This window comes from Bufo gargarizans, chromosome 9, assembly GCF_014858855.1.
Source record: "Bufo gargarizans isolate SCDJY-AF-19 chromosome 9, ASM1485885v1, whole genome shotgun sequence".
Lineage (NCBI taxonomy): Eukaryota > Metazoa > Chordata > Amphibia > Anura > Bufonidae > Bufo > Bufo gargarizans.
Window position 1 is genome coordinate 119,355,131 of NC_058088.1, and position 11,292 is coordinate 119,366,422.

The following is an 11,292-nucleotide window of genomic DNA, read 5'->3' on the forward strand; positions in this document are numbered from 1 at the left end:
TGTGACCTAGAAGTGTGGGAGAATGTGGGGGAGGAAATCGTGCCTGTGGGGCAACTGGAGGGAGGAAGACGGAGATGGAATGTGGTGGATGGGGCCATCTCCCTCAAGTTTGTAGACTCTGAAACACGACCGTATGTGTTTTGTGGTCCGCAAAAAAAAAGTCAGTGAAAAAAAGCGTAGGTGTTTCATCTGTCAAGCTGTCTGTGAAGGATCTGTGGTTGGTCCATGTGTCCGTTTATACCATCCGTGTGTCATCTGTAATTCACTGACGTTGCTCAGCTGAAAATTAATTTCCAAAGAACTACACTTTTCCATCCTGCAGAGCCCTGCAAAAAATGCATATATTAATGTATACTTTTATGACGACGGATGCACATGTGTCTGAGGCATCCATTAATGTATACTTTTTTTTTGTATATGTTAAACGTAGTACAAAAACTTGATGTGTACCCTGCCTAAGAAAGCATGTAAGAACAGTATAGGGGACCTACTATAAAGGTGATCTGGTGGGATTGGAGGGCCGAATGGGTTAACCCAGCCAGTGCTCCATTCCCACCGTTGTCCGGGTCAGGGCATCGCTCCACTCTCCCTGTGTGTATTGGAACTGGTGCTCAGTGAACTTCCTTTCAGCACTGTAAGAATTAACCCATTCCTCCTGTTCTAGTCACTAGTAACCAGCAAAGGTGATCTCGTGTACCGTACCTTGGATCTGCTTTCTGGACTACACACTTACTCATTAGTGTTGAGCAAATTGAAGTATCTGAAGTGGACTTCGATCCGAATTTCAGAATTTGTTTTAATTTCCTTGTGCATTGTGGTAACGAATGTATTTTTCCTGAAATGGTGGTAAAAAAAAAAAAATACATACCCCATTTGCGTGCGAAGAGGCCTTTGTGGCCATCTTTATTGCAGAATCCGTGCAGGGTAACGTATACGTCACCACACTAGCCAGGTGTGATGACATCATCAGTGATGACATAACCGTGCCCGGCCAGTGTCCAAGACATCATTATGTCACCTCTTGAGATTTTGCTATATAGGGGTATTTTATACTGGCACATTGTGGGAGCACTATGGGGACATTAGCTCAACTTGGCGCATTAAAAGGGGGTATTTTTTTGCACTGTCACATTATAAGGAGAATTATTACTACTGGGGGGCATTATGGTGGACTTTATTACTACTGGGGGTCTATGGGGAACATGATTACTAGTATGGGCACTATGGGAGCATTATTACTTCTGGGGCACAGTGGGGACATGTTGGGAGCACTGTAGGAGCACTATTACTACCATGTGTGCTCTAGTAGAGAAGTATTCCTATTGGTGGGACTTTTGGGAGCACTATTACTGTGGGGGCACCTTGGCACAGTATCAGTTTACCACAATTATTTTTGGGGGATGTTATGTTTACACTATTAGTGTCAGTGGCACTATTTGCTGGGCGCAGCTATTTTAGGGCAGTGTGTGCCAATAATTATTGAAAGGCACTATCTGCATGGTACTAGTATTACCAAGGGGTTTATCTGTTTCTGCAGTATAATATTGGGAAGCACGGCAGGCAGAATATTGGGGATTGTAGGATGATTTGTATAGAAGATGGGAGGATGATGGAAAAGTAGTAAACTAAGATTTTTTTTGTCCAACTGCAGAGATGAGAAATGGCTGAAAATGGTGGTCTGGTCTGAAGGTCTGAAAGGAGAAGATGAGGAAAGAGAACATCTACATCAAAGGAGACGTCACTGGATGAAAGAGGTATGGCGAGCTGTATTACCCTGTATGTTCTGTAGTGATGGGAGGGTGGATATAGAATTTGGCCCACACTGTAGCAGCCTGGCCCCAGACTTCAGGTCACACTGTGTGTGTTCTGAAATCTGGGGCCTCACACCCATCTACTACATGGTGCCATATGAGCAATACATTTAGCTATAATTAAATTCACTTATCTAAAAGTAAATACCAACTAAATTCTGGTGCAAAATGGCCGTGGTCCTTTAATAAGGGTTACATAATAATAACAATAATAATAATAAACATGAATAATTAATTAACCAATAAATAACTAATCATTAAATATTCATTAAGTCCACAAATGTCCCTCCAGAAAAGCTGGGTGACTAACCCCCCTCTAACTCAGGACCATGACTTTTTCTTCTTCTTCCAGGCTCCGCGCCGGACAAACTCCGGACTTGCTGAGACCGTCTATAAATACTTGAATTTCCCACCACTGGAACTCCACTCTCCAATCAAATGCGGGCAGAATTCAGGTGCCTCAGCAACAGGTAAGTAACCAAGAACCAATCAGAATCATTTATTTAATCACCTCAGAATACTGTCACATAGCTGAAAAAAGCACACAAATCAAGGGGGAAAAGTGGGGGAATAAAAGCACTACCACTCCCATTATGCTTAATGACACCATGGTGGGGCCTCCGGCATACGCCTCTATGCCCACTATCATGGTGCCATATGAGCAATAACTTTAACTATAATTAATTAAAGCGGTTGTCTGAGTTATGGAAAAAAAATATAGCACTGTAAATCTGATGGTCAGCGATATATAACTAAGCTAAGCAAATTTTAGGCAAAAAAAAATATTTTTCCTCATGTCCCTGGTTCCTTTGTTTACTTACAATCAGTGGCGTTGCTAGGGCTGGTGTCACCCGGTGCAGTAGAAAATGGTGTCACCCCCCCTGGGTGACACCCGACAGTGGAGGCTATATGTGTATAACATAAACATATATCATATGAAAACTTACAATTACTTGGCTTGGCCCTTGGGGATCTCGGACGCCACTTACACACTTTGGCCGGGGGCTCGGCGGAGCTGATGTGTTTTATCCTAATGAGAAAGATTTCATAATAAGTATTTGGAGAAAGGGCAGAGGGATAGCAGAGCAGGGAAAGGCCGGTGCTGCTACTAGGGGTCATACCATGGGGGAGTAATAAAGCCCACCATAATGCCCCCCAGTAGAAATAATTCTCCTTATAATGTGTCAGTGCAAAAAATACCCCCCTGTAATGCCCCCAGTTGAGCTAATGTCCCCATAGTGCCTCCATAATGTGCCAGTATAAAATACCCCTATATAGTGACCCCAGTAAATGCCCCCATAGTGCTCCTCTCCCCCCTAGTGCCCCCCATAATGTACCAGTATAAAATGCCCGATATATAGTGCGCCAGTAGATGCCCTCAGTGTCCCCCATAATTTGTAAGCATAAAATACCCCTTCTCAGTGCCCCCGTAGTAGTCCTCTCCCCCCTTCCCCATAGTACCCACCACAATGTGTCCCAGTATAAAATGCCCCTATACAGAGCCCCCATATAAAATAACCGTTCTTTGTGGCCTCAGTAGATGCCCCTATAGTGCCACCAATAATGTGCCAGTAAGAGGTGCCCCCATAGATGTCCCCCAATAATGTGCCAGTGAAATGAGCCCTCATAGATGCCCCTTAATCATGTGCCAGTAGCCTAAGCCCCCCATCAACATGTGCCAGTAGCCATAGGCGCCCCCCCATCATGTGCCAGTAGCCATAGGGCCCCCCTATCATGTGCCAGTAGCCATAGGGCCCCCCTATCATGTGCCAGTAGCCATAGGGCCCCCCTATCATGTGCCAGTAGCCATCAGTATTGTACAGAAAAAAAAAAAAAAAAGGAAAAAAACACTTACCTCCTTGGCAGCGATGCGATGCAGGCCTCTTCTGGCCTATGTCCCGCGCTGTGTGCGGCTCAGGGCTCAGGCGGCGCAATGACGTCATCGCGCCGCCTGCGACGGCCTCTGATAGCAGGGCTCCAGACTAAAAAAAATACCTAGTAGCCATTGGCTCCTGAACTGAAAAATTTAGGAGCCAAATTAAATTTTTAGTCGCCAAATCGAAACCGAATGAAAATTTTGGTATCGTGACAACGCTACGCCGATCAGATCGGCGTAGGGTTGTTTCAATACCAAAATTTTGATTCGCTTTCGTCACCATAAAAAAGTATTGCGATACTCAATACCACGCAAAAAAGCCACGTGCATTTCGCATTTTATGAAACGTTCGGCCCATAATAGAACAGTCCTATCCTATTTTTTGGGGTGACAAGGTGACTAAAAAATGGCGAATGCTCACCGCATAGGAGATATTTTTTTATAATTTAATAGTTTGGACTTTTCGGATGCAGCGCTATGTAATAAGTTTATTTATTGTATATATTTTTTATATGTAAAATTGGGAAAGGGGGGATTTAAACTTAATATTTTAGAGTACTTTCACACTAGCGTTTTTCTTTTCCGGCATAGAGTTCCGTCACAGGGGCTCTATACCGGAAAATCCGTCATATCCCCATGCATTCTGAATGGAGAGAAATCCGTTCAGGATGCATCAGGATGTCTTCAGTTCAGTCATTTTGACTGATCAGGCAAAAGAGAAAACCGCAGCATGCTACGGTTTTATCTCCGGCGAAAAAAACTGAAGACTTGCCTGAATGCCGGATCCGGCATTTTTCCCCATAGGAACGTATTAGTGCCAGATCCGGCATTCAAAATACCGAAATGCAGGATCCGTCCTTCCGGTCTGTGCATGCCGGTAAAAATGTGTAAAAAGATACAAGACGGATCCGTCTGTCTGCATGACAAGCGGAGAGATGGATTCATTCTTGCAATGCATTTGTGAGATGGATTCGCATCAGGATGCATCTCATAAATGCTTTCAATCACATCAAGATCGGCGGATCTGGCAGGCAGTTCTGACAACGGAACTGCTTGCCGCATCACACTACCGCAAGTGTGAAAGTAGCCTTAGTGTTTGTGTTTTATTTTTACTTACTATTAGCCCCCTTAGGGGCTGGAACCCTTGTCCTATTCACCCTTAGGCCCCTTTCACATGGGTGAGATTTCTGCGCGGGTGCAATGCGTGAGGTGAACGCATTGCACCCGCACTGAATCCGGACCCATTCACTTCTATGGGGCTGTGCAAATGAGCGGTGATTTTCACGCATCACTTGTGCGTTGCGTGAAAATCGCAACATGCTTTATGTTGTGCGTTTTCATGCAACACAGGCCCCATAGAAGTTAATGGGGCTGCGTGAAAATCGCATTGTATCCGCAAGCAAGTGTGGATGCGGTGCGATTTTCACGCTTGGTTGCTAAGATGAAAGTCTATTCACTGTGTTATTTTCCCTTATAACATGGTTATAAGGGAAAATAATAGCATTCTGATTACAGAATGCTTAGTAGAAGGTCAATATAATAAACATTGAGTGCGCCCCCCAGTATAATAAACATTGAGAGCGCCCCCCCAGTATAATAAACATTGAGTGCGCCCCCCCAGTATAATAAACATTGAGTGCGCCCCCCAGTATAATAAACATTGAGTGCGCCCCCCCAGTATAATAAACATTGAAAGCGCCCCCCCAGTATAATAAACATTGAGTGCGCCCCCAGTATAATAAACATTGAGTGCGCCCCCAGTATAATAAACATTGAGAGCGCACCCCAGTATAATAAACATTGAGTGCGCCCCCCAGTATAATAAACATTGAGTGCGCCCCCCAGTAAAATAAACATTGAGTGCGCCCCCCCAGTATAATAAACATTGAGAGCGCCCCCCCAGTATAATAAACATTGAGTGCGCCCCCCCAGTATAATAAACATTGAGAGCGCCCCCCCAGTATAATAAACATTGAGAACGCCCCCCAGTATAATAAACATTGAGAGTGCCCCCCCAGTATAATAAACATTGAGATCGCCCCCCCAGTATAATAAACATTGAGAGCGCCCCCCCAGATAATAAACATTGAGAGCGCCCCCCCAGTATAATAAACATTGAGAGCGCCCCCCAGTATAATAAACATTGAGAGCGCCCCCCAATATAATAAACATTGAGAGCACCCCCCAGTATAATAAACATTGAGAGCGCCCCCCCAGTATAATAAACATTGAGAGCGCCCCCCCAGTATAATAAACATTGAGAGCGCCCCCCAGTATAATAAACATTGAGAGCGCCCCCCCAGTATAATAAACATTGAGAGCGCCCCCCCAGTATAATAAACATTGAGAGAGCCCCCCCAGTATAATAAACATTGAGAGCGCCCCCCCCCAGTATAATAAACATTGAGAGTGCCCCCCCAGTATAATAAACATTGAGAGCACCCCCCCCAGTATAATAAACATTGAGAGCGCCCCCCCAGTATAATAAACATTGAGAGCGCCCCCCCAGTATAATAAACATTGAGAGCACCCCCCCAGTATAATAAACATTGAGAGCTCCCCCCAGTATAATAAACATTGAGAGCGCCCCCCCCAGTATAATAAACATTGAGAGCACCCCCCCAGTATAATAAACATTGAGAGCTCCCCCCAGTATAATAAACATTGAGAGCGCCCCCCAGTATAATAAACATTGAAAGCGCCCCCCCAGTATATCAAACATTGAGAGAGCCCCCCCAGTATAATAAACATTGAGAGCGCCCCCCAGTATAATAAACATTGAGAGCGCCCCCCCAGTATAATAAACATTGAGAGCGCCCCCCCAGTATAATAAACATTGAGAGTGCCCCCCCAGTATAATAAACATTGAGAGCGCCCCCCCCCCCCAGTATAATAAACATTGAGAGCGCCCCCCCCCGCAGTATAATAAACATTGAGAGCGCCCCCCCCAGTATAATAAACATTGAGAGCACCCCCCCAGTATAATAAACATTGAGAGCGCCCCCCCAGTATAATAAACATTGAAAGCGCCCCCCCAGTATATCAAACATTGAGAGAGCCCCCCCAGTATAATAAACATTGAGAGCGCCCCCCAGTATAATAAACATTGAGAGCGCCCCCCCAGTATAATAAACATTGAGAGCGCCCCCCCCAGTATAATAAACATTGAGAGCGCCCCCCAGTATAATAAACATTGAGAGCGCCCCCCCCAGTATAATAAACATTGAGAGCGCCCCCCCCAGTATATCAAACATTGAGAGCGCCCCCCAGTATATCAAACATTGAGAGCGCCCCCCCAGTATATCAAACATTGAGAGCGCCCCCCCAGTATAATAAACATTGAGAGCGCCCCCCAGTATATCAAACATTGAGAGCGCCCCCCCCAGTATAATAAACATTGAGAGCGCACCCCCCCAGTATAATAAACATTGGTGGCGCAGTGGGCAGTGCCAATGAGGGTTAAAAAAATAAATAAAAATTAACTCACCTCCTCCAATTGATCGCGCAGCTGCCGGTCTCCTGTTCTTTCTTCAGGACCTGTCAAAGGACCTGTGGTAACATCACTGTGGTCATCACATGGTACATCATATGATCCATCACCATGGTAATGGACCATGTGATTAGCTCAGTGACGTCACCACAGGTCCTGAAGAAAGAACAGGAGACCGGCAGCTGCGCGATCAACTGGTGGAGGTTAATTTTTTATTTCTTTTTTTTAACCCTCATTGGCACTTCCCACTGCACCACCAATGTTTATTATACTGGGAGGGGGGGGGGGTGCACTCAATGTTTATTATACTAGGGGGGGGGGGGGTGCACTCAATGTTAATACAAATGCAGGAGGCGAGTTCCGTAATGAAATAGCCGGCACCCGACCTCTATGATAGGGGGCTGCGATCAGCGGCAGTTAACCCCTCAGGTGCCGCTCCCTGTCATAGAGGTCGGGTGCCGGCTATTTGATTCCGGCACCCGCCTCCTGTATTTGTATTACAGGTCAGTTTTCTTCATTGGTGGCGCAGTGGCCACAGCCCCTCCCCTCCTCCTCCCATCCCTCTTCTCATTGGCGGAGGCAGCGGCAGCAGCAGCACAGGGGGGAGGGAGAGAGCCCCCCTTGCCTCTATGGAAGCGCCGGCCCTGCCTAAAGTTAGTTAGTCAAGGACTAGACTGAGTCAAGGAGAACTCCGGCGGCCGGCGGGTGACACCCCATCAGACTGGTGTCATCCGGTGCGGCCCGCACCCCCCTCGCAACGCCACTGCTTACAATAAAAACAATCTCTGCCCCTCCCCCTGCACTGCTAAGGGAGTAGATACAAGAGCTGCCCTGAGTGACATGTCTGCCTGCTGGGAGACTCTGCAGCATGTTGTATGTGTAGTACTACAAGTCCCAGCTGTATAATGACACTGCTAAGGGAGTGGATACAAGTGCTGCCCTGAGTGACATCTCTGCCTGCTGGGAGACTCAGCATCATGTTGTATGTGTAGAACTACAAGTCCCAGCTGTATAATGACACTGCTAAGGGAGTGGATACAAGTACTGCCCTGAGTGACATGTCTGCCTGCTGGGATACTCTGCAGCATGTTGTATGTGTAGAACTACAAGTCCCAGCTGTATAATGACACTGCTAAGGGAGTGGATACAAGTACTGCCCTGAGTGACATGTCTGCCTGCTGGGAGACTCAGCAGCATGTTGTATGTGTAGAACTACAAGTCCCAGCTGTATAATGACACTGCTAAGGGAGTAGATACAAGTACTGCCCTGAGTGACATGTCTGCCTGCTGGGAGACTCTGCAGCATGTTGTATGTGTAGAACTACAAGTCCCAGCTGTATAATGACACTGCTAAGGGAGTAGATACAAGAGCTGCCCTGAGTGACATGTTTGCCTGCTGGGATACTCTGCAGCATGTTGTATGTGTAGAACAACAAGTCCCAGCTGTATAATGACACTGCTAAGGGAGTGAATACAAGTCCTGTCCTGAGTGACATGTCTGCCTGCTGGGAGACTCAGCAGCATGTTGTATGTGTAGAACAACAAGTCCCAGCTGTATAATGACACTGCCAAGGGGGTGAATACAAGTCCTGTCCTGAGTGACATGTCTGCCTGCTGGGAGACTCAGCAGCATGTTGTATGTGTAGAACTACAAGTCCCAGCTGTATAATGACACTGCTAAGGGAGTGAATACAAGTTCTGCCCTGAGTGACATGTCTGCCTGCTGGGAGACTCAGCAGCATGTTGTATGTGTAGAACTACAAGTTCCAGCTCTATAATGACACTCCTAAGGGAGTGAATACAAGTGCTGCCCTGAGTGACATGTCTGCCTGCTGGGAGACTCAGCAGTATGTTGTATGTGTAGAACTACAAGTCCCAGCTGTACAATGACACTACTAATACACACAGGATCTTCCGCCTACCTGCAATGCTCTGCAGAACTTCTCTTTCAGCTCCTGTGCCCAGCATTTGTCTCCTCACTGCATGCAGCTACACAGTAAACACTTCAGTGCGGAGTCTGTGCAGTTGAAGGGGTTAAGAATCCTGGGAGAGAGCAATAAGCAGCAGCCGGCAGTGCAGGGGGGCGTGGCCAGCACAGTGAGGTGTACAGATCTCTCAGGCTTATGCATGAATATTATCAGAGCAGGGAGAGAAGCTGACATCACAGGTCATGTGACCCTCAGTGAAATCTGAGAAACCAGCTGCTGGAGATAAAGTGAGTTAATTGTCTAGTTCGAAAGATAGAAAGAATAAAAAAAATAACTCAGACAACCCCTTGAACTTTAAATTCACGTATCTAAAAATAAATACCAACTAAATTGTAGTGCAAAATGGCCGTGGTCCTTTATTAAGGGGTTACATCATAATAATAATAATAAAAACCATGAATAATTCATTTACCAATAAATAAATAATCATTAAATATTCATTAAGTACACAATTGTCCCCCCAGCAAAGCTGTGTGACTAACCCACAAGATATGCGGGTATTAATTGCAAATAAAACCCCTTTATTATCTGAAAAGAATTACAACTCTCTTGTTCCTAAAAACATCACCCCAAATAACCAATGACACCACGATAGGGAATAACTCCAGCAGGACCATATTCTTATTTAAGTACAATAGTGAAAGTTGAGTGAGTAGGCTCACCCCCTGGTCACGTTGGTAAGGTGCTCTTGTCTAATTGAATCACCCTAATCAAAATGTAATAATAGTTTGAGAATGGACAGGCACACTCACATATGAGGTCACTGGAAAATACTAAAAATATAGACTCTATTTAATATGTAAAATCACATACAGCATAAAATTAATTACAATCGTAGAACATAAAATATAGAGTAGTAATTGGTTAAAAAGGATAATAAAATTAATAAAACAATAATCCTAACTGGTGGTACTTGATACTGGCTTCAATTATATTGGAGTCCCGCTTTTCTGTTGTAAAACTGACACAAATGATTTGATTTAAAAACTGTTTTGTCTCAATTGCTTACAGACAAATAGCAAAAGTCGACTAGCCCCATATGGATGTGCAGACAGCTAGCAGGATTAGTAGATTCCATATAAAACAGTTCCAATCAGGTTAATTTGTTGAATATAGAACTGGTTAGTTTGTTAAATATAGAACAGTTCGGGTCAAATTCGTTGGCTGGCTAAATATAGAGCAGTTCAAATGTGTATGTTTTGCAGTTCTCAAAATTTGCGCTTAAAGTTGTTCAAAGAGAATGAGAGATGAACTCATGTTTTATGAATGTCCAGGGTCACTTGTTATGGTAACCCAGTGTTGGGCACTTACCTCTCCTTCTCCAGGAGCCGGCGGACATTAGCCATGTGTTTACGGCGTCTTGGGCAGTTTGTTTCCGACTCCGAAATCTCGCGAGATCACGAGGTCGTCTCCTCACTCTACCATTAGACTCCTTAGTCATGTTAGTCCTGCTTTTGTTTCTTAAATATTCTTTCGTTGCATGGCCATGTTCATTAGTAACCAGGACCACTGAGGAAGAGGAAGTGAATCTCCTCGAAGTGCGTTTGGTTGATGTTTTTTGCCAACAGGTATTATGCAAACGCCAATACACCCAATAAACTCTAATTCCTTCAATTGAACTTTCCCAACTGAATGCATTTTTCTAATTAACAAAACTGCTTTCTCAACTTTCTCCATAGGAAGCCTAAACTCTATGTTCACTGAATCAATTACTATACCTAAGAACTCTTGACATGGCCACACAGTTTTTTCTTGAGCCAATGGGACACCAAAATACTGACAAATCTGGAAAAAAACACTCTAATAAACGAGAACAATCAACAAAAGAACCAAAAAACAAGAAATCATCAAAATAATGCATAACGCTAACTAAATCCAACTTTTTTTTATAACAACCCAATTAAAAAATGAAGAAAACATTTCAAAATAGAAGCAAGACCATGAAAACCCAATTTGCAAACATTTATCAAAGAAAAATTGACCATTCAAATGAAAACCTAAAGAATAAAAACCTTCTGGTTGTACCGGTAACAAACGAAAAGCAGCCTTAATGTCTGCCTTCGCCATAAAGCACCTGAACGAACTAAAGAAACAGCATCATCAAATGATGGGTAAGATACTGACACT

The 11,292-nt window shown here is 44.6% G+C and overlaps 1 long non-coding RNA gene across 1 annotated transcript; it reads left to right on the forward strand.

The window, feature by feature from the left end:
* The first annotated feature begins 1,696 nt into the window (after positions 1-1,696).
* On the forward strand, positions 1,697-11,000 carry LOC122919677. Its single transcript, XR_006386824.1, has 3 exons — positions 1,697-1,754; positions 2,164-2,281; positions 10,845-11,000. It is a non-coding gene; the product is annotated as an uncharacterized LOC122919677 (long non-coding RNA).
* Positions 11,001-11,292: the final 292 nt, after the last annotated feature.